The sequence below is a fragment of the Cebus imitator genome, unplaced genomic scaffold, assembly GCF_001604975.1.
Source record: "Cebus imitator isolate Cc_AM_T3 unplaced genomic scaffold, Cebus_imitator-1.0 Scaffold188, whole genome shotgun sequence".
Taxonomy (NCBI): domain Eukaryota; kingdom Metazoa; phylum Chordata; class Mammalia; order Primates; family Cebidae; genus Cebus; species Cebus imitator.
In genome coordinates this window covers 3325238-3347225 of record NW_016107503.1, presented here as the reverse complement: position 1 = coordinate 3347225, position 21988 = coordinate 3325238, and the positions used below count along the sequence as shown (strand labels likewise).

General features: G+C 37.9%; 1 protein-coding gene across 4 annotated transcripts in view; it reads right to left on the bottom strand.

The window, feature by feature from the left end:
• The window catches only part of EPHA6 (EPH receptor A6), a 980105-nt gene that overhangs the window by 235747 nt on the left and 722370 nt on the right, over positions 1-21988 (bottom strand). The gene's annotated exons all lie outside the window — the stretch shown is intronic.

Sequence of the window (21988 nt, the reverse complement as noted above, 5' to 3'; positions counted from 1 at the left end):
GCTGCCTCAGCAATGGTGGGTTGCCTTCACAATGGCGGGCTGCCTCAGCATTGGCTGAGTACCTCCACAGTGGTGGGCTGCCTCGGTAATGGCGGACGCCTCCCCCCACACAGCTGGACCGTCCCAGGTTCAGCTGCGCTTGCTGTGAAACTCTTAATCCAGAGAGTTTCTGATTGCTGTTCTTTTGTGGGGGTGGGAGCAGCCGAGCCTGATCGCCTGGCTCCCTGTCTCAGAGCCTTTTTTTTTTTTTTTAAGTTGGTGTTCCAGTAGCCTGTTGAAGAGGCACTGTGGTGTGTGTTTTTTCCCATGCGACAACTCACTGTGCTGGCTTAAACAGCAGCATTGAGATTCGTGGCGCTTTTTTTGCCCTGGAATCTACTGTCATGATTCCCTGCTCAGTCCCCTTTTTAAACAGACGAATGGGCGACTTCCTGTGGCTCCAATCGCCAGCCAAAAGGGCACCCGGACTGGTGTATTTTGTACAGAGAACCGCTGCTCTGGGGCGCCAACAAAGCAGCCGCGCGGGGTAAAGCAGTGGCGCTGGCCGGCACAGCCGCGCTGGCCAAAACTGCCGCGCTGGTGACCCGTGGAGCTCCTCCGCTGGGAATTTCCTAGTCTGTGGGCAATAAAAATGTGGCATCCACTCACCTTCTGTGCTTTCACTGGAGCTGCAATCCTGAGCTGTTCCTAAACGGCCATCTTGGATCCTCTTTCCCTCTGGGGAGGAATTTCAGAAAACATGTTTAAGTCTTTAATCCATCTGGAGTTAATTTTAGTGTAAGGTGTCAGAAAGAGGTCCAGTTTCTGCTTTCTGCACATGGCTAGCCAGTTTTCCCAATGCCATTTATTAAACAGGGGATCCTTTCCCCATTGCTTGTTTTTGTCAGGTTTGCCAAAGATCAGGTGGTTGTAGATGTGTGGCATTGCCTCTGAGGCCTCTGTTCTGTTCCATTGGTCTATATCTCTGTTTTGGTACCAGTACCATGCTGTTTTGATTACTGTAGCCTTGTAGTATAGTTTGAAGTCAGGTAGCATGATGCCTCCAGCTTTGTTCTTTTTGCTTAGAATTGTCTTGGCTATGTAGGCTCTTAGTTCCATATTAAGTTTAAGGTGGTTTTATCCAGTTCTGTGAAGAGGGTCATAGGTAGCTTGATGGGGATAGAGTTCAATCTATAAATTACTTTGGGTAGTATGGCCATTTTCACAATATTGATTCTTCCTAACCATGAGAATGGACTGTTTTTTTCATCTGTGTCCTCTTTTATTTCCTTGAGCAGTGGTTTGTAGTTCTCCTTGAAGAGGTCCTTTGCATCCTTTGTTAGTTGTATTCCTAGGTATTTTGTTTTCTTTGTAGCAATTGTGAATGGCAGTTCGTTCTTGATTTGGCTCTCTTTAAGTCTGTTATTGGTGTATAGGAATGCTTGTGATTTCTGCACAATGATTTTGTATCCTGAGACTTTATTGAAGTTGCTTATCAGCTTCAGGCCATTTTAGGCTGAGATGATGGGGTCTTCTAAATATACAATCATGTTGTCTGCAAATAGAGACAAATCTGTCTTCCTCCTTTCCTAATTGAATACCTTTATTTTTTTTTTCTTGCCCGATTGCTCTGGCTAGAACTTCCAATAGTATATTGAGTAGGAGTGGTGAGAGAGGGCATCCTTGTCTAGTGCCAGATTTCAAAGGAAATGCTTCTGGTTTTTCCCCATTCAGTGTGATATTGGCTGTGAGTTTGTTGTAAGTAACTTTTATTATTTTCAGATACGTTCCACTGATACCTAGTTTATGGAGAGTTTTTAGCATAAAGGGCTGTTGAGTTTTGTCAAAGGCCTTCTCTGCATCTATTGAGATAATCATGTGGTTTTTGTCTTTGGTTCTGTTTGTGTGGTGGATTACATTTATAGACTTGCGTATTTTGAACCAGCCTTGCATGCCTGGGATGAACCTTACTTGATCGTGATGGATAGGCTTTTGATGTGCTGTTGCAATCGGTTTGCCAGTATTTTATTGAAGAATTTTGCACCTATGTTCATCATGGATATTGGCCTGAAGTTTTCTTTTCTTGTTGAGTCTCTGCTGGGTTTTGGAATCAGGATGATGTTGGTTTCATAAAATTATTTGGGAAGGATTCCCTTTTTTTGGATTGTTTGGAATAGTTTCAGAAGGAGTGGTACCAGCTCCTCTTTGTATATCTGGTAGAATTCGGCTGTGAACCCATCTCGACCTGGGCTTTTTTTGGTTGGTAGGCTAATAATTGCTGCCTCAACTTCAGCCCTTGTTATTGGTCTATTCAGGGTTTCAGCTTCTTCCTGGTTTAGGCTTGGAAGGGTGCAAGTGTCTAGGAATTTATCCATTTCTACCAGGTTTACTGGTTTATGTGCATAGAGTTGTTTGTAGTAATCTCTGATGGTAGTTTGTACTTCTGTGGAATTGGTGGTGATATCCCCTTTATTGTTTTTATTGCATCTATTTGATTCTTCTGTTTTTTCTTTTTTATTAATCTGGCTAGTGGTCTATTTTGTTGGTCTTTTCAAAAAACCAGCTCCTGCATTTACTCATTTTTTGAAGGCTTTTCTATGTCTCTATCTCCTTCAGTTCTGCTCTGATCTTAGTTATTTCTTGTCTTCTGCTAGCTTTTGAGTTTTTTTTTCTTGCTCTTCTAGCTCTTTCAATTTTGATGATAGGGTGTCAATTGTAGATCTTTATTTGCTTCTCATGTGGGCATTTATTGTTATAAATTTTCTTCTAGAGACTGCTTTAAATGTGTCCCAGAGATTCTGGTATGTTGTGTCTTTGTTGTCGTTGGTTTTGAAGAACATCTTTATTTCTGCCTTCATTTCATTGTTTATCCAGTCAACATTCAAGAGCCAGTTGTTCAGTTTTCATGAAGCTGTGTGGCTCTGAGTTATTTTCTTAATCCTGAGTTCTAATTTGATTGCACTGTGGTCTGAGAGACTGTTATGATTTCCATTCTTTTGCATTTGCTGAGGAGTGATTTACTTCCAATTATGTGGTCAATTTTAGAGTAGTGTGGTGTGGTGCTGAGAAGAATGTATATTCTATGGATTTGGGGTGGAGAGTTCTGTATATGTTTATTAGGTTTGCTTGTTACAGACCTGAGTTCAAGACCTGGATATACTTGTTAGTTTTCTGTCTGGTTGTTCTGTCTAATATTGATAGTGGGTGTTGAAGTCTCCCATTACTATTGTGTGGGAGTCTAAGTCTCTTTGTAGGTTGTTAAGATCTTGCTTTATGTATCTGGGTGCTCCTGTATTGGGTTGTATATATTTAGGATCGTTAGCTCTTCTTGTTGCATTGATCCTTTTATCATTATGTAATGCCCTTCTTTGTCACATTTGATCTTCGTGGGTTTAAAGTCTATTTTATCAGAGACTAGGACTGCAACCCCTGCTTTCTTTTGCTCTCCATTTGCTTGGTAGATCTTCCTCCATCCCTTTATTTTGAGCCTATGTGTTCCTTGCATGTGAGACAGGTTTCCTTGATAGAGCACACTGATAGTTTTTGACTTTTTATCCAGTTTGCCAGTCTGTATCTTTTGATTTGTGCATTTAGTCCATTTACATTTAAGATTAATATTGTTATGTGTGAATTTGATCCTGCCATTTTGATGCTAGCTGGTTGTTTTGCCCATTAGTTGATACAGTTTCTTCCTTGTGTTGATGCTTTTTTACTGTTTGGTACATTTTTGGAGTGGCTGGTAGTGTTTGTTACTTTCTATGTTTAGTGCTTCTTTCAGGAGGTCTTGTAAGGCAGGTCTGGTGGTGATGAAATCTCTTAGCAATTGCTTGTTCATAAAGGGTTTTATTTGTTTCACTTATGAAGCTTAGTTTGGGTGGATATAAAATTCTAAGTCGAAAGTTCTTTTCTTTAAGGATGTTGAATATTGGCCCCCACTCTCTTCTGACTTGTAGGGTTTCTGCTCAGAGATCCATTGTGAGTCTGATGGGTTTCCCTTTGTGGGTAATCCGACCTTTCTCTCTGGCTGCCCTTAGTATTTTCTCCTTCATTTCAACCCTGGTGAATCTGACGAGTATGTGCCTTCAGGTTGCTCTTCTTGAGGAATGTCTTTGTGGCATTCTCTATATTTCCTGGACTTGAATGTTTGCCTGTCTTTCTAGGTTGGGGAAGTTCTCCTGGATTATATCCTGAAGAGTGTTTTCCAGCTTGGATTCATTCTCTCTGTCACATTCAGGTACACCCATCAAATGTATATTAGGTCTTTTCACATAACCCCATATTTCTTGGAGGCTTTGTTCATTTCTTTTCACTTTTTTAAAAAAATCTAATCTTGCCTTCTCATTTTATTTCATTGAGTTGATCTTTTCAAAAGATATAAATCTCTGATATCTTTTTTTCTGCTTAGTCGATTTGGCTATTGAAACTTGTGTATGCTTCGAGAAGTTCTCGTGTTGTTTTTCAGCTCCATCAAGTCATTTATATTCTTCTCTAAGCTGTTTATTCTCGTTAGCCTTTCATCAAACCTTTTTTCAAGGTTCTTAGTTTCTTTGCATTAGGTTGGAACATGTTCTTTTAGCTCACAGAAGTTTGTTATTACCCACTTTCTGAAGCCCGTTTCTGTCAATTAATCAGACTTACTCTCCATCCAGCCTCGTTCCCTTGCTGGTGAGGAGTTGTGATCCCTTGGAGGAGGAGAGGCATTCTTGTTTCAGGTGTTTTCATCCTTTTTGCACTGGTTTCTTCCCATCTTTGTGGATTTATTTACCTGTGGTCTTCGTAGTTGCAACTTACAGATGGGGTCTGAGAGGATGTCCTTTTTGTTGATGATGAATTTATTTGTATATGTTTTTTAGTTTTCCTTCTAACAGTATAGCCCGTCTGCTGTAGGACTGTTGGAGGTCCACCCCAGATCCTGCTTGCCTGGGGATCACCTGTGGTGGCTGCAGAACAGTAAGGGTTGCTGCCAGTTTCTTTTCCTGTTATCTTCGTCCCAGAAGGATACCCACCAGATGTCAGCCTGAGCTGTCCTTTATGAGGTGAGTCTTTGGATATATGGGGATTGGGGAGCTGCTTGAGGAGACAGTCTGTCCCTTATAGGAGCTCAAGTGCTGAGCTGTGAGCTCCGTTGTTCTATTCAGAGTTGCTGGGCAGGTACGTTTAATTCTGCTGCAGTGGAATTCACAACTGCCTTTTCCCGAGGTCCTCTGTCCTGAGATGGTGGGGCTTTATTTATAAGTTCCTGATGTGCTGCTGCCTTTTTTCAGAGCTTCCCTGCCCAGCAAGGAGGTAGTCTAGTCACAGTCTGCCAGCAGAGGTGTTGCTGAGCTGCCAAGGGCTCCGTCCAGCTGCCATGTGAACTTCCTTCATTTTTGTTTATAGAGATATAGTTCGAACTGCCTTGGTAATGGCAGTCTGTCTCAGTAATGGCAGACTGCCTCTGTAATGGCGGACTGCCTTGGTAATGGCGGATTGCCTCAGTAGTGGTGGACTGCCTTGGTAATGCAGACACCCTTCCCCCAACAGAGCTGGACCATCCTGGGTCCAGTTGTGCTTGCTGTGAAACTCTCAATCCAGAGCATTTTAGATTGCTGGTCTTTGTGGGTGTGGGACCCACCAAGGCAGATCACCTGGCTCTGTTTCAGCCTGCTTTTTTTCAGTTGAATGGGCAGCTCTGTCTCCCAGGCATTCCATGCACCAGTTGAAATGGCCACCCAGATTTATGTGAGTTTTCGTGCAGACACCTGCAGTGCTGGCTGAAACAGCCGTGCTGGAAACTTGTGGTGCTTTTCAGCCTGGGAATCTCCTGGTCTGTGGGCAGTAATAACTCATTTGGAAATGCAGTGTTCACTCACTCTCTTTGTTGCTCTCCCTGGGAACTGCACTCCACAACTGTTCCTATTCAACCATCTTGGATCTCTCCTATATCATTCTTTTAAGCACAATTTCTCAAAACTCTCTGAAACTCTCTTTTGCAATCTTATGTTAATGGTATTTCTTTTAGCTGTAATTTTCTGTTCCTACTTCTCTCCCAATTCATTGTAAAATTGTAAAATTTTATTTCTTAACTAATTGTTACATAATTGTACAAATTTATGGGGCATGGTGTGATCTTTTGAGATACACACACACACACACACACGTATGTTGTGTAGTGATCAAATCAGGGTAATTAGGATATGCACCATCTCAACTTATTCCTCCTGTGTAACTGCAACATTGTACCCATTGACCAAACTCTTCCCATCCCTCATCCCCTACCCCACTCCCACCCCCTACCCTCCCCAGTCTCTGGTTACCACTATTCTATGCTCTACTTCTATGAGATCAATGTTTTTGATTCCACATATGAGTGAGATCATATAGTATATGTGCTTCTGTGCTTGGCTTATGTCACTTAACATAATGTCATCTAGATTTATCAATGTTGCCACAAATAACAGGAGATTCCCACTTTCTATGGCTGAATAGAATTCTATTGTGTATATATATATCACATCAAATTTTTAAAAGCCATTTATCTGTTGGTGGGCACTTAGGTTGATTGAATATCTTGGCTGTCAATAAACTATTGTGAATAGTGTTGTAATAAACATGAGAGTGCAGATGTCTCATTGACATACTGAATTTATTTCCTTTGGATATATACCCAGTGGTGGGATTGACGGATCATATGGTAGTGCTATTGTTCATTTTCTGAGGAACTCCCACGCTGTGTCTACTATGGCTGTAATAATTTACATTCCTACCAACATACACTGTGAAAATTTTGAGGATAGGAATTTCGTCTTCTTTTTAATCCCCTAGTGTTCATAATATTGAACACCATGAAATATGTAACATTAATGAAAATATGTAACATTAGTTAAATACGGATTGATTGGAAATGTGTCCTCATGATAGACACTTTCATCAGTATTTAATTCACTATGTGAAAGTATGCACTAAACATTTTCAGTAGTTAAGTGAGAAGGCAACCATGAGGGAATATCACTTACCCAGTAGAGGAGAATGTCCGTACTAGCAAAAATAAGACATTTTGTAATTTAGTCAGGAAATAAAAATAATCAGTAATGAGTTTACAGGTGGCTCTCACCTGTAATCGTAGTACTTTGGGAGGTTGAGGTGGGCAGATTACCTGAGGTCAGGAGTTCAAGACCAGCCTGGCCAATGTCGCGAAACCCCTTTTCTACTAAAAATACAAAAATTAAGTAGGTGTGGTGGTGCAATGCCTGTAATCCCAGCTACTCCAGAGGCTGAGACAGGAGAATCGCTTGAACCCAGGAGGCAGAGGTTGCAGTGAGCTGAGATTGTTCCACTGCATTCTAGCCTGGATGACAAAATAAAACTCTGTCTCAAAAAAAAAACAGTATTTGCAGTGGAGGGCTTGTATTTAGATAGCATGTCTAAGAGGAGCTAGTGGTCTGTCAGGTGTAGTAGTCAAAATGCTTTAAAAAAGTAAGAGAAAAAGCATCTTTCCAAAAATTATACAAATAATTATTTTGATTAAAAAAACCAATGAGTGTCCTGAATTACTATTTATTATAAAATGATACTATGCTAGTCCTTAACAGCAACAAATATTTTGCATAGCTTTAATATAGTAAAAGTTTACAAATAAAACTATATTATTAGACCATTTTATCTTAAATGAAAGAAAATACTCATAGATAATCATGGCAAATTAAACCATGATTCAGAATTGTTGACATTTTAATGTGATCTTATTTATTCTCCAAGGACCATAACGGGCAGATATCCTACTAGAAAAATAAATATGAAAAAATTTGTTTTCATGTTAAAGCTCTTTTTTTTCACTAATGTAAATCCTATTATTTTAGGTAAAATTTGAGTTTGTTTGTCACAAGACATTCATCATACTTAAAAGAGTTTATGCTTCATTATTTTATTTATTAATAATATTGTGTTTCACCTACTACTAGATGGCAATATATAATACCTCAAAGTATTATTATATACACTTCTAGGAAGGAAATAATTATGTGAATTAAACTAAAAATGCTGGCCAAATTCAAAAATGTTAAAATGAGAAAAAATATGTTAGGATTAATATGTGCCAGGCATTTTTGTTAGGTTGAATATAGCATTGAACAAAATAATTTCATCACTTCTTTTGGTTGTGTTTGAGTAAGAACAATGAAACTGCTTATTATTCATTATTATAACTGACTGAAATTTTAACAACATTTAAATTGTAAAAATGTTACTCCATAATGACTCATATGCCATTCAATGGTAAAAGCAGGTTTATAGGGCTGGCAAGATGGCTGAATAGGAACAGCTTTGGTCTGCAGCTCCCAGCAAGATCAATGCAGAAGGCAGGTGATTTATGCATTTCCAACTGAGGTACCTGGCTCATCTCATTGTGACTGGTTAGACACTGGATGCAGGCCATGGAGGGTGAGCCAAAGCAGGGTGGGGTGCTGCCTCACCCAGGAAGTACAAGGGGTTGGGGACTCCCTACCCTAGCCAAGGGAATCCACGAAGGACTATCCTGTGTGGACCAGTACATTCTGGTCCAGATACTACACTTTTCTTTGCAACCCACAAACCAGGAGATTCCCTCAGGGCCCTGGGTTTCAAGCACAAAACTCGGTGGTAGTTTGGGCAGACACTGAGCTAGCTGCAGGAGTTTTTTTTCATACCCCAATGGCACCTGAAACACCAGTGAGACAACCATTCATTCACTTCTTGGGAAAGGGGGCTGAAGCCAGGGGGCCAAGTGGTCTAGTTCAGTGGATCCCAACCCCACAGAGCCCAGCAAGCTAAGATCCGCTGGCTTGAAATTCACTGCCAGTGCAGCTGACGGATGTTGACCTGGGATGCTCGAGCTTGGTGGGAGAAGGGATATCTGCCATTACTGAGGCTTAAGTAGGTGGTTTTCCCTTCACCGCAAATCTTGAAAACGGGATAGAGGAATTGCTAACTAGAACTACCAGTTTAGAGAAGAACATAAGTGACCTGATGGAGCTGAAAAATACAGCATGAGAACTTTATGAAGCATACACAGGTATCAAGAGTCAAATCAAGTGGCATAAAGGATATCAGATGTTGAAGATCACCTTAATGAAATAAAGCATGAGGACAAGATTAGAGAAAAAAGAATGAAAAGGAATGAACATAAGCCTCTAGGAAATATGGGACTATGTGAAAAGACCTTTGATTGGTATTACCTGAAAGTGGCAGGCAGAATACAACCAAGTTGGAAAATACTCTTCAGGATATTATCCAGAAGAAGTTCCCCAACCTATCAAGACAGGCTAACATTCAAATACAGGAAATAAGAGGACACCACAAAGATACTCCTCAAGAAAGCAACCCCAAGACACATAATTGTCAGATTCACTAAGATTGAAATGAAAGAAAAAATGTTAAGGGCAGACAGAAAGAAAGGTCAGGTTACCCACAAGAAAAGACCATCAGACTCACAACAGATCTCTTGGTAGAAACCCTACAAGCTAGAAGAGAGTGGGGCCAATATTTAATGTTCTTAAAGAAAAGAATTTTCAACACAGAATTTCAAATCCAGCCAAAACTAAGCTTCATAAGTGAATGGGAAATAAAATCCTTTACAGACAAGCAAATGCAGAGGGATTTTGTCACCACCAGGCCTGCCCTTACAGGAGCTCCTGAAGGAAGCACTAAATATGGAAAGGAAAAAATAGGAACAGCCACTGCAAAAACATAGCAAATCGTAAAGACCATTGACACTATGAAGAAACGACATCAACTAATGGGCAAAATAACCAGCTAGCATCATAATGAAAGGATTAAATTCACACAAAACAATATTAATCTTAAAAGTAAATGGGCTAAATACCTCAGTTAAAAGACACAGAGACTGGTAAATTGGATAGAGTCAAGACTCATTGGTGTGCTGTATTCAGGAGACCCATCTCACATGCAAAGACACACATAGGTTCAAAATAAAGGGATGGAGGAATACAAGCAAATGGAAAGCAAAAAAACAAAACAAAACAAACAAACAAAAGCCCAAAAAAGCAGGGGTTGTTGTTCTAGTTTCTGATAAAACAAACTTTAAATCAACAAAGATAAAAAAAGACAAAGGGCGTTACACAATGGTAGAGGAATGAATGCAACAAGAAGAGCTAACTATCCTAAATATATATGCACCCAATAAAGGAACACCTAGACTCATAAAGCAAGTTCTTAGAGACCTACAAAGAGACTTAGACTCCCATACAACAATAATGAGGCACTTTAACACCCCATTGCCAATATTACTCAGATCAACGGGACAGAAAATTAACAAGGATATCTAGGACTTGAACTCAGCTCTGGACCAAGTGGACCTAACAGATATCTACAGGACTCTCCACCCCAAAACAACAGAATACACTTTTTCTCAGCACCACATTATACTTATTCTAAAATTGACCACATAATTGGAAGTAAAACACTCCTTAGCAAATGCAAAAAATGGAAATCATAACACTCTCTTAGACCACAGTGCAATTAAAGTAGAAGTCAGGATTAAGAAACTCACTCAAAACCACACAAACCAGATACGAAAACTTAGCAGAGACACAAGAAAAGAAGAAAATTTCAGGCCAATCTCCACGATGAACATCAATGTAAAAATCCTCAATAAAATAGTGGCAAACCAAATCCACAGCATGTCAAAAAGTATATCCACCACTATCAAGTCGGCTGAATCCCTGGGATCAAAGGCTGGTTCAACATAAACAAATCAATAAACGTAATCCATCATATAAACAGAACCAATGACAAAAACCACATGATTATCTTAATAGATGCAGAAAAGGCCTTCAATAAAATTCAACACCCCTTCATGCTAAAAACTCTCAAGACACTAGGTATTGACGGAATGTATCTCAAAATAACAAGAGCTATTTATGAAAACCCACGGCCAATATCATACTCAATGGACAAAACTGGAAGCATTCCCTTTGAAAACTGACACAAGACAAGGATGCCCTCTCTCACCCTCCAATTCAACATAATAGTGGAAGTTTTGATCAGGGCAATCAGGCAAGAAAAAGAAATAAAGAGTATTCAAAAAGGAAGAGAGGAAGTCAAGTTGTTTCTATGTGCAGATGACATGATTGTATATTTAGATAACCCCATCATCACAGCCCCAAATCTCCTTAAGCTGATAAGCAACTTCAGCAAATCTCAGGATACAAAATCAATGTGCAAAAATCACAAGCATTCCTATACAACAATAATAGAAAAACAGGGAGCCAGATCATGAGTGAACCTCCATACACAATTGCTACAAAGAGAATTAAATACCTAGGAATACAACTTACAAGGGATGTGAAGGATCTCTTCAAGAAGAACTACAAACCACTGCTCATGGAAATAAGAGAGGACACAAACAGATGGAAAAATATTCATGCTCATGGTTAGGAAGAATCAATATTGTGAAAATGGCCATCCTGCCCAAAGTAATTTATAGATTCAATGCTATCCCCATCAAGTGACCATTGACTTTCTTCAGAGAATTTGAAAAACCTACTTTAAATTTTATATGAAACCAAAAATGAGCCTGCATAGCCAAGACAATCCCAAGCAAAAAGAACAAAGCTAGAGTCATCAAAGTACCTGACTTCAAACTATATTACAAAGCTACAGTAACCAAAACACCATGATACTGGTACAAAAACAGATATACAGACCAATGAAACAGAACAGAGGCCTCAGAGATAATGCCCCACATCTATAGCCATATGATTTTTGACAAACCTGACAAAAGCAAGCAATGAGGAAAAGATTTCTATTTAATAAATGGTGCTGGGAAAAGTGGCTAGTCATATGCAAAGAAAGCTGAAACTGGCTCCCTTCCTTACACCTTATACACAAATTAACTCAAGATGGATTAAAGACTTAAATATAAGACCTAAAACCATAAAAACCCTAGAAGAAAACCTAGGCAATACAATGCAGGATGTAAGCATGGGGAAAGACTTCATGACTAAAACACCAAAAGCAATGGCAACAAAAGCCAAAATTGACAAATGGGATCTAATTAAACTAAAGTGCTCTGCACAGCAAAATAAATTATCTTCAGAGTGAACAGGCAACCTACAGAATGGGAGAAAATTTTTGCAATCTATTTATCTGACAAAGGGCTAATATCCAGACTCTACAAAGAACTTAAACATATTTACAAGAAAAAAACAAACACCCCCGTCAAAAAAGGGGTGAAGGGTATGAATGGACACTTCTCAAAAGAAGACATTTATGTGGCCAACAGACACATACAAAAAGCTCATCATCATGGGTTATTAGAGAAATGCAAATCAAAAACACAATGAGATACCATCTCACACCAGTTAGAATGGCCATCATTAAAAAGTCAGGAAACAACAAAAACTGGAGTGAATGTGGAGAAATAGGAACACTTTTACACTCTTAGTGGGAGTGTAAATTAGTTCAAGCATTGTGGATGACAGTGTGGCAATTCCTCAAGGATCTAGAACCAGAAATACCATTTGACCCAGCAATTCCATTACTGAATATATACCCAAAGGATTATAATTTGGTCTACTATAAAGACACATGCACATATATGTTTCTTGCAGCACTGTTCACAATAGCAAAGACCTGGAACCAACCCAAATGCCCATCAATGATAGACTGGATAAAGAAAATGTTACACATATACACTCTGGAATACTATTCAGCCATAAAAAAGGATGAGTTAATGTCCTTTGCGGGGATATGGATGAAGCTGGAAAGCATCATTTTCTCAGCAAACTAACACAGGAACAGAAAACCAAACACCACATGTTTTCACTTATAAGTGGTAGTTGAACAATGAGAACACATGGACACAGGGAGTGGAACATCACACACCAGGGTCTGTCAGGGGGTGGGGGGGCTAGGGGAAGGATAGCGTTAGGATAAATACCTAATGTAGATGACAGGGTGATGGGTGCAACAAACCACCATGGCACACGTATACCTATGTAACAAACCTGCACATTCTGCACATGTATCCCAGAACTTAAAGCATATTAAAAAAATAAGAAACTTGAAGTTCAAAGAGATCATATAACTTATCTAAGATCACCGCTTTACCAAGTCTATGCCCTTGCCACGCCACTTGGTGGACACACCCATGAAACACTGGCATTCCTACTGAATTCAACTTCCTCCATAAAATCTGGGGATGACGAAAAGAACCTCAGGTAACCAGATAAAATAAAATAGTGTACGTATAAAAAAAGGAAAACATTAAAAATAAAAGCAGGTTTATAAAAACAATAAAATAATAGAAAAAAATTTGGACTGATTTCAAGTTTTTAAAAAGGGAGTTGTTCAGATAAATTATATTACATGTAATAACATGGAAAATGTATATGTTACATTAGTAAGTGAATATAAAATGGCCTTAAGTACATCTATAAAAATACTATAGGGTATAATTTCAACTTTATGAGAAGAAACATAAACTTTGTGCTTAGGAAATAGATTAGAAGGATATACACCAAAGTAAGATTATGAGAGGAGAAAGGAAAATATGCGGTCAGGCAGACACTTAGGGTGGGTTCTCAGTTGAATCCTTTCAAACAAAAGAACAGCCTGCAAGCACAGTTAAGGGAATTTGCACCATGCAGTCTGGTTAAAGAAAGGCTAAACAGTGGACTTGGCCAGACATGCCTGCAATGGGAAATTATGTCCCCCAACACATAATACGCTAAGAGGAACAAAGCAATATGGAGTAACTCAAGCTAAGGGCCTCCATGCATACTAGGAGGATGGGGCAGAGCTACCAGAAATTTGCTCTTTATGCAAATAAGATGCCTAGCCCTCATCGTCTTCTTATAAAAACCTTTGCATTCAACTATAAAAAATGGCAACCACTTGCACCTCCAGGCCCCCTCTCCACTGAGGAGCACTTTCTTCTCTCACTTACTAAACTTTTGCTCCAACCTTAATCTTCGTGTCCATGCTCCTTAATTTTCTTGGTCTTGAGACAAAGGGTGATACCTCTTAATGAGAGACTGCTACATTGTGGTGCATTGGCAAGACTGTAACAATTGTATTAGTTATTTGGCCCACAAGTGAGACCTTCTTTTTATTCCAGTTTTTGCTATTGTGAATTTTCTTTGCTGTGTTAGAAAAATATTAACCATCTAATGTTTTTAATAGTTTATGACAGGTAAATAACACATTTTGGAAATAACTGTATAAAATATTTAAAATCCTGGAAATTGAAAGGATAATCCTAAATGTGCCACAGCATGGAATTGTTTTAGGGATTCCATTTTCCAGCATTCTGGAGAAATGAAATTTTCCTTTAATTACCAAATTAAAGCCTTCCATTATTATTAAAAAGCAGTAATAACTAAGGAAGTAAGATTTTATAATATTTAGAAATATATATGTAAACATAATGAAACTTTTGAATTTCTAAATAAGTATTTTCTAAAAGAACATGTTTTAAAATTCGTACTTAACCCAACATAAAATGAGAATTTGGACAGTCATTAATGCCATCAGACTGTAAAACTCTAATATAGAAGAATGGCTGCAATATTAGTTACTTTTCTCAGTGTTTGAATGTGAAAGTAAAATGTCTCCCAAATATGTCTCCAGTTTATCATCACACACTGAAATCTCATCATTAAAAGTTGATTTTGCAATAGGAGTATTCTGAGTGTTTAGTATCAGATATTTTCCAAAGTGACTTCAAGCTTTAGGGCAGGCTATGTGTTTTGGTGCAGGGTAGAAGGAAATGACTGGTTCCTAACTGAGCCCAAAAAGATGAGAGGCTTAGGTAATATTAGGTAAATGGTTTATGCCTTAGGGGGGAGAAAGATAAGTCAAATAAACTTTTTCAGCTCATAGTTGTGCCTAGGGAGCAAAATTTCAGTATTATTTGAATTTGCGTAAAATTGGATTTATCTGTTTTTTAGAATTATCTGTTTAGTTAAACTTGCAAAAAAACTCAAAATCTGGATCTGAAATTTCCTTTGCAGGGAAAAATACATTAAACACTGACATAGTTTTTCTAATGAATATAGGACAATTTAGTTTCCTATTCCTCCTGAGGTCAGTTTTTGTAATATATAATTTTCCAAAAACTTGTCTCTTTTATATAATTTTAACGTTTATTGTAATAAAGTTGTTTAGAGTATTTTCCTATTGATTTTTAAATATTTTTATCGGCAGTTACACCTTCTTTTCCTTTTTCATCTGTAATATTGTTGACTTATACGTTATATTTTTCTGGATCTATTTTGTTTCTTTGGCCTCTCATCTTCCTTAGATTTTGGGGGTGGTTTGCATAAGCCTGTACTCCTCAGACTGCCATTTACTGTTTTTTATCTTATCTTTGCTATTTTTTTCCTTTTACTTTCTTTCATTCCATTTCTCCTTTTCTAAATTGTTAAGCTGGATTCTTAGCTCTTTAACGTTCAGCATTTCCTTGTTTCCAAAATAAGCATTTTAAGTCTAGATATATTTAACTCTAAAGTATTACATTAGTTGTGTCACATAAGTTTTAAGATGCAGTTTTTTCATTATTATTTAGGTCCAGAAATTTTCTAAATTATATTAAAATAACCCATGAGTTATTTGAGCTGTTTAATTACTTTGAAAACAATCCATGACTTGTTTTAGAATCTTTTAAATTCTGTTTTTTAAAGTTGCTATTCTATTATTTATTTCTAACTTAATTTTGTTTAGAAATGTATTATATAAAATTCTAAGCCTTTAAAATTTGTTTCAAGTTTCTTTATGACCTCGGACATGGTCAATTATCATATATTTTGTCTACTTAATGGGAGTATTATTCTGCAAATTTGGGTTTATTATTCTCTCTCTCTGTTTATCAGATAGAATTTTTAAATTGTTTATCATTCAGATCCTCTAGCTTTATTCAATCTATTCCTTGGGTACTAGAAGTTATTAAAGGAATTATATCAAAACTCCTGTCATATTGGAAGATTTCTCAATTTCAGGTTGTACTGTGACTGTCAATTTTTGTTTTGCATTTTTTGTATATGTTCTCGTATACCTCATTGTTGAGAGGTACAAGAAACTAAAGTCCAGAAATGTTATCCCAAATAGTTAATATTGCTTTCAAAATTATGAAAATATTACAAAGAGTAGGTAATCCTTTGAGCTTGGGCACAGCCACTTTAAAACTAGAAAAAAAACCCCTGCTATTTCTTGATACACTTTAACTTATTGCTTCCTATCATATGAAAATTATAGCTAAGTAGGTATTAGCTACCATTTTAAAGGTTTTATAGAAATTAATTTATTTAACTATACTTCTTACCTATCTGATTAATTATGAAACTAAAAAAGATACTAGGGGTTTCAAGCTTATTTAAGTGATCCACTGACAATAATAGAATTAATTAATTCAGGGATATCCAGAACACAGCTGTCATTTTCAAACCTTAGCGGGAGACAAACACACTCTTCTTCATAATGTCTACTATCATGATATGGTTTGGATNTAGTAAGTGATGTGTTCAGTGTGAATTTTTTCTTATCTCTCTTCCTTGACACTTTATTAGATGTCTTTTGATGTAGTCTTGATTTGTGTACTCTCCAAATCTCATGGTGAATTATAATCCCCAGTGTTGTAGGTGGGGCCTGGTGGAAAATGACTGGATCTTGGGGGTGGATTTCTCATGAATGGTTAAGCACTGTCCCATGGCGCTGTCCCCGTGAGAGTGAGTTCTTGTAAGATCTGGTTGTTTAAACGTACGTAGCACCTGCCCCTGCTCTATCCTGCTCCTCTCCTGCCATGTGACATGCCTGTTCCCCCTTCATCTTCCACCATGACTGTACATTTCCTGAGTCCTCCCCAGAAGGTGAGCAGGTGCCAGCATCATGCTTCCTGTACAACCTGTCAAACTGTAACCCAATTAAACCTCTTTTTTTTTTTTCCAAATAAATTACCCAGCCTCAGGTATTTATAGCAATGTGAGAATGAACTTATACATACCACTCTCACCGTTAGGGTGGATTGCTGCTCTCATTAATATGATTATTCTGGCCTTAAAGATATGAAATGGTTCACAGAATATAGAACTCGAAAAACTTTATCAGTTTGGCATTCTAGGATTGTGCTTATGAAGTAGATCCTTAGATTTTTAATCAATTTGAAAAGCTATACTTTTGGGATGGAATTTACAACTTCAAATTTGATATACTTTCTGCATCCTCAAATTACACTTGGATAGCAGCAGCCACCCAAAATTAGATAGCACCATTTATCATGTCTGAAAGGGAATATAATGGAGCGACTGCTACTTGAGCTCTGCAAGAGTATCTGCTAAAACCACATAAATAACATCTAGTTGTGTTGATTACATTAACAGCTCAATAAATGACTGGCAATTGCAAAATGATTACAAGTTTTAAGTATGTTCTAAGTTTAACCACATTGTATTCTGCAGTGAAGAGTTAAAGAAAAAAGTCTAGAATTTCAAAAAAAATCAATAGGCCAAGGGAAGATAAAAGTAAAGGTAAACGCACTTGTAAAAACATGAGTATATATCATATAACTCTTTTAAATCAAAATTAGTAAACAGTAGAATTTTCAGAAACTTTTAAAAGCATTTTTTATTTTGCAGGCACACAGGACAGCAAGCAGAGCAGATAAAGATGCTAAATATTTGTCACTGGTGATGTTTCTTTTCTTTTGTAAATAATAGAAGGACAGGTAATTGCTTTGGATTTCATTACACAGAAAATCATGAATAAAGGAAAATCTGGCAGTGTTCATGTACATATTAGTGGAATAAATGAAAGCTCAATGTCACTTGTCATGGACGCGATGTTTCTTTTTGATTCGAAAAGAACAAAAAAAAATTCATGACTCAAAATTAAAACATATTGCGTTTAGTCTGCATATACAAAATATATTTTATTTGAAATATAAATTTTTTAATTCATTTGAATAAATTACATAAAATACTATATTATAATTTATTTAAATATTTTATGATAATTATTGTTATGTGCTATATATTATAAAATAATATTATAAAATATATAAAACTATTCACACACTAGCTGGTATCTTTAGGTAAAAACAGATCAGCCTAGTTCTTTAGTCTTAATTTGTTACTATGCTTACTTTAATTAAAAAGTAAGCACAACATGTTCTTTAAGCAAAATATTTTAAATACTATGGATTACTCATTGGTTTTTAACGTTAAATATTTCAAGTTTATCTAGGAAGATACATTGAGAACAATTATAGTACTCTTATTTCATGTTTTAAAAGTGACATGGAAAAGATTTATGATTCAAGAGAAGGGGAAAAGTCAGTTAATAAATAGATATTAGAAGAGTAGACTTATTGAGGTTTCTCCAGTGCTGACCTCATTTTCTGGATCACTGAAAACACAGGAGGCCTGGCTGCTTCTGGTTAAGATGTTACAGCACACATGTTTATGTCTTTCCAACTCTGAGGCCCCTCTAATAACAAGAAAGTAAAACACTTGGAGTAAATCCTCAAACACAGAGAAGACAAGGATGGGACTCCAGTGGATGAGAGTTCAGCAAATTTGTGAAATAACTCAAGTGAGTGGGAATGACTGTGGGTGTAGCAGGGCATAAAAATGGAACAAAAGAGGTTGCTTTTGTTGACAGGAGAGAAATTCATGTGGAGGAAACATAGATGGACTCCAGGCTTAGAGGCACCCATTATAGCAAAGGGTGGGAGTAAATCATGGGCCCCGGTAAATCATAGGCAAAGGGTATAGTTTGAAAGTTTTACAAGGAAGTTTTACAAGGAAGTGCTAACCACTAATGCCCACAGGATATCAAAATAGTCTTTTAAGAAAAAAAATGAATGCATTCTTACACAGAGCCTCCATTCCGACAGAGCGCTGCCTGTAAATGAGAATGGAAAATCAAGGATCACCAGATGTGTGAGAAGAGTCCCCAGTATGAAAATGAGAGGCATGAATAATCAGACAGAATCAAGAAAACCTGAAGAAACCACAGTGGTGTCTTACAAGATATGGTTCACCTATCAAGAAGGGTCTTCATGCTAAGAGAAAGAAATAGTCCAGAAATTGGAGAAATTTCTGAAAATGGAAATGATAGCCAAAAAAAAATGCTCAAAAGAAGTCTTGGAAAGTATATAGACATAGTTGAAAAGGTCTGATGGAAAATAGAACAAATCTGCACCTACCAAGAACAAACTCACGTAGCAAATACATGAGTTTAATTCTTAGGAAGATCAAGGCTCAATCTAAGGGTTGCATAAGTGACTGACAGAAATTTCAGAGAGAATAAGGAGCACGCAGGTGAGGAAATAACTAAAGACTTTCAAAGAACTAACATTCTCCAATTGAAAAAGCCCCTGTGTGTGCAGCACATTCAGATGTAATTCCAAGGTCGGCTCCTCCTGGTGTGAAATTGTTAGCAGTGGTACTGTCACCTAGAACACACTGGAGCAGTGCTGTTAAAATTCAAAGGGAAAAATATTATTAACTTGAAATTATTTGCACATACTATCGATTATGCCAAGTGAAAAGACATTTTCAGACATAAGAGTCCAGAAAATGCAATTCTTCTACAAACTATCCACTCTCAATTAGGAAGCCAATGAAGGATTTGTTCCAGCAAAATGGAGATAGTAAATTAAGAGAGGGAAGGATCATGGGATGTAGACAGTAGCGATTCCACCTTAGTTAAGTGACAAGGAGAAAGGAAACGGAACCCTTGCATCACTCACGGGATGCTCTGGTCTAGAGCAGCTAGAGTGGGGCTTGGCAAACTTCTGCCAAGAGCCTAACAGTAGATAACTCAGTCTTGTGGGCAGTTCTACTGGTTACAAGTACTCTATTCTGCAGTTGCTGCACAAGAACAGCCATAGACAATAAGCAAACAAATGGGTGTGGTTGTGCTTCAATAAATATCCAGGCAATTTGGCCTGTGGGCTGTACTTTGCCATGCCCTGCTCTAGAGAAGCTCAGCCATAGATTTCTAGCGTCATTGCCAATAGGACATCAAAAGAGCAAAGTGGCTTCATTGAAAAGGTCCTACATAATTCCGCAGTCAGGCTAAGAAAGGCTAAATCTTTCTTTCCATCTAAATGGTGTCTAATTACCAAGAGCTCCCACATTAGAAATCTTAGCAGAATGGGCCAAAACATTTTAAAAATGCGAGTACACTTATGCACGTATAATAACATTTCAGTCAATGATGGATCAAGTATAGGACAGTAGTCCCATAAAATTGTAATGGAATTGAAAAGTTCTTATCACCAGTGACATCATAGCCCCTGCAACAACATCATATTGTAATGTATTTCTCACTTATTTGTGGTAATGCTGGTGTAAACAAACCTTCTTCACTGTCGGTCATACAAAAACACAGCACATGGAATTACATAATACTTGATAATAAATGACTTACTGGTTTATATATTTATTATACTATATATATTTCATTGCTATTTTAGAGTATACTCCTTGTACTTATATATAGTAAGAAAATTTTTTTTTTTTTGAGACATGGTTTCACTTTTGTTGCCCAGGCTAGAGTTCAATGGCGTGATCTTCATTCACCACAACCTCTGGCTTCCGGGTTCAAGTGATTCTCCTGCCTCAGCCTCCCGAGTAGCTGGAATTATAGGCATGTGCCACCACACTCAGCTAATTTTGTATTTTTAGTAAAGATGGGGTTTCTCCATGTTGGTCAGGCTGGTCTCAAACTCCCGACCTCAGGTGATCTGCCTGCCTCAGCCTCTCAAACTGCTAGGATTACAGGCATGAGCCGCCGTGCCCGGCCCCTATATATAGTAAGAAAATTAAGTGTGAAAGATTTCCAGGCTGGTCCTTCAGGGGGTATTCCAGAAGAAGGCATTGTTATCACAGGAGATGACAGCTCCATGCCTGTTATTGTCCCTACAGGCCTTCCAGTGTGACAAAGAGGTGGGGTGGAAGACAGTGATATTTGTGACCCTGATCTTGTGTAGAGTTAGGCTCATGTGTGTCTTTGTGTTACATTATTTTGACTTAAAGCTCAAAGATTTTAAAAACATAGAAAAAATCAAAAGTTTCTATAACTGAAATGGAAATCTATCATCCTTCAATTCTTCTGATTATTGCTTTTGTAGAGTTCATTTAGATCTCATAGAGTGGAGGTCCCCAACCTTTATGGCATGAGTGACTGGTGTCATGGAAGACCATTTTTCCACAGATGAGGGGTTGGGGAAGGACAGCTTCAGGATAAAACTGTTGCATTTCAGATCATCAGGCATTAGATTCTCACAAGGAGCATGTAACCTAGGTCCCTTGCATGAGCACTCACAGTAGGGTTTGTGCTCCTAAGAGAATGTCATGCCACCACCGATCTGACAGGAGGTGGGTGAAGCCCATAGCCTGGGTGTTAGGGACCCCTCTAATAGAGGAAAGGAAAAAGGAACCACTGTTCCTCAGCACCATAAACATTTGTTCCATCAACCAACAAGTGAACATTACCAGGCCAATACATCAAATATAAGACAACATTCACGCTAACTGTTCTTTCAAATTTACTGTTTTAAAAATAAAATTTAACTCTCTCCTTTACCCCTTCATTTTTTCCTTAGTCAGGTAACGGCCCATTATTTCACTGGGTCTACCCAATGATGAGCTGAAAAAAGCCCCCTGGACTTGACTTGCAACTCTGGCCAGCAAGACATTCCTGCCTGCTTTGGGACAGACTCCACTTTTCTTTTGCTATTTTTGTCATGCACATTTAGATACTGGGCAATTGTGTCTCTTGGATTTGCTTCTCATTAGGCAGAGCTCTACATGATAACCAACCAGTTATAATCTAAGTTCATGTCTTGTCTTCATAGGAATTATAGATAATGGGGTAACGAAGTGTTATTTAATATATCAAGAGCATAGTGATTTTCATCAAACAAGAAAGTAGACAACCCCGTCTCTAGTAAAAATACAAAACATTAGCTGGGCATGGTGGCGCGTGCCTGTAATCCCAGCTACTCAGGAGGCTGAGGCAGGAGAATTGC